Source organism: Eptatretus burgeri, chromosome 9, assembly GCF_056783735.1.
Source record: "Eptatretus burgeri isolate ZD-2024b chromosome 9, Ebu_testis_v1, whole genome shotgun sequence".
NCBI lineage: Eukaryota > Metazoa > Chordata > Myxini > Myxiniformes > Myxinidae > Eptatretus > Eptatretus burgeri.
Genome location: NC_140969.1, coordinates 6,397,878 through 6,400,351, shown reverse-complemented (window position 1 = coordinate 6,400,351; position 2,474 = coordinate 6,397,878).

The following is a 2,474-nucleotide window of genomic DNA, read 5'->3' as shown; positions in this document are numbered from 1 at the left end:
CGTATTCCTTCATTTTCTGCAGTTGCTTCGCAATAGTCTTTGCCATCACTTCCCATCTTTGCATCTGCCGATGTTGGTGGTTTGAGGAGACTAAGTAGCAGGTGCAAGTTACCCCCCTATCATTAGCTGCACGGGCGTCTTCCCGATCAGCGAATGAGGTGTAGAGCGATATAAGCATAACAGAGTATGAATAGCGGGATCAAATGCCTGTCCATCAACGAGACTTGCTTTCATGCTCTCCTTGATGACTCTGTTGAACCTCTCCACCCCACCGTTGCTCTGCGGATTACACCGTGTGGTTCGGTGATGTTCGATGCCATTGGCTTTGAGGTATTGTGTGAATTCCTCAGATGTAAATTGAGGTCCGTTGTCTGTCGTAATGGACTCGGGAAGCCGCCATGTTGTAAACATCTTGTCCAGGATGCTGATAATGGACGAAGTTGTGATCAAGCTCGTAGCCACGATCTCAGGCCATTTGCTGTGAAGATCATGGACTACGATTAAGTACTTCTGGCTGTGAGGTGCAACTCGAAACTCACCGAAGATGTCCACCTGTAGCCATTGCCATGGTTTCTCCGGCCATAACGTAGGCTGAAGAGGAACAGGACGTGGATCTCCTGCTTTCTCGCTGAGGATGCGTGCTTCGCATTTCTTCACAAACTGTTTGATGCGTGTGTCAATACCCGGCCAGCGTACAGAATCACGACATTTCTGTTTCATTTTGACGATTCCGGGATGTCCCTCATGAGCGAGATGCATCAGTCGCTGTCGTCCTTTTGGGATCACTGCACGGGTGCCACAGGCGAGACAACCTTCATCAAAGATGGATAGCTCGTGTCGAATCCCGTTGTAGAGTAGTATCTCCTGTGTGATTTGTTGAGGCCAGTCCGTTTGGAGGAATTTGCAGAATTTCATCCTGTTGAGATTTTTATTTGAGCTCGTCACGAGGGACTAAATTTGCGGTTGCATTTGCAATAACGGTATTTACAAAGGTGTCAACTTCACTAATAACCTCATTCTTGGTGTTCGCCACTGGGGTTATACGACTGACTGAGCATGTGTTTCGAGGGAGGTGGAAGCTCAAAAGAATGGGAGGACAGAGGGGGTTAGAGGAGTGAAAAGCATGGGGGAGGGGGAGCGGCACAGAGGGGAAGAGTAAGCCAGAAAATGATGGGGGTGTGGGAGTTGGATGGCTGAAAGGGAAGATATTGAGGGGAGAAGGAACTTGAGCAGGAAGGGGAAAGAATGCCTCCAGACATGTACATTTATTCGTTCATGTAACCTAGCTTACATAAGTATGAGGTTATTTGATTCGGAGTCATCGATGTAATTGATATCCAAGGAGGATGAGTTAAATTGCCAAACAATAATTTCGAGAAAATGAAGGGAACGAGGGAGGATGTATGAGGAGCGAAAGGTTGTGATAAGATGGAATTAACGGGTGTTTTTTTTTTGGGGGGGGGGGGTACAAATTCCCCTCGTTTTGTATACCAACATAGAAATGGTCCCTCACCTGCCAATATTTATTACACGAGCGTGGATCGGCTCGCTATCCTCACCTCTACACACGTCGGTGTGGACATTTACGTGACAGATTTGCTGTGTTGTCATGATTCACATCAATCATAATACAAATATTTATTTTGTGCAAATTTAGTTGTAATATTGATGATATTGTATTTATATTAAATAAAAAGATCCAAATTGTCAAAACCTCCAAATGATCAAGGGCCTAATCTGTCTGAATTGGTGTAAGGGGTCTAAAGATGATGGAAAGGTATGAGGCGTCAAAAGAGACTTAAAGGGTGGAAAGGTCGAAAAATTATCGGTGTCAAAAAGGGTATAAAAGGTCTAAAGGGTGAAGGGATCTAAAAGTGTTGAAAGGGTCTTAAAGATAATCGGGGTCTCGTGTGTATTTTGGGTCTTCAGGGTCTTTTGTGTCCTTAGGGTATTTTGGGTCTTCAACGGTCAGGTCAAAGGGGTCTTGGCAGTCTAAAGGGTCGAAAGGTACATTCCAATAGTACGTAATTAATCGGCATACTTGTGTGAAGTCAGGATGCAACTGATGTTCAAACAGTACGTAATTAATAGATATATAGTCACATGGCCTCATCGACGGCTTCATGGACAGACTGTGTTTTTCGTTTTTAGCTCACCTTGAACGTAGTTCCAGGGAGCTTATGGGATGGCACGTCGTCTGTCTGTCTGTCTCTGTCTGTCCATCCACAAACACTTGCAACTTCTCTGAAACTACACACATGATTTTGATGAGACTTGACCACAACATCCATCATCCAGTGTGTACCAAAGTTTGTTCACAGCATTAAAAAAAGAAATCAGGCTCGAAGGAGGTCTATGAATGGTTTCCCCCAAAATAGGTATTTACTTTCTTTTCAGAAACGACAAACACAATTCAAATGAAACTTGATCACAACCTTCATCTCATCACCAGTGATGTACCAAAGTTGGGTCAT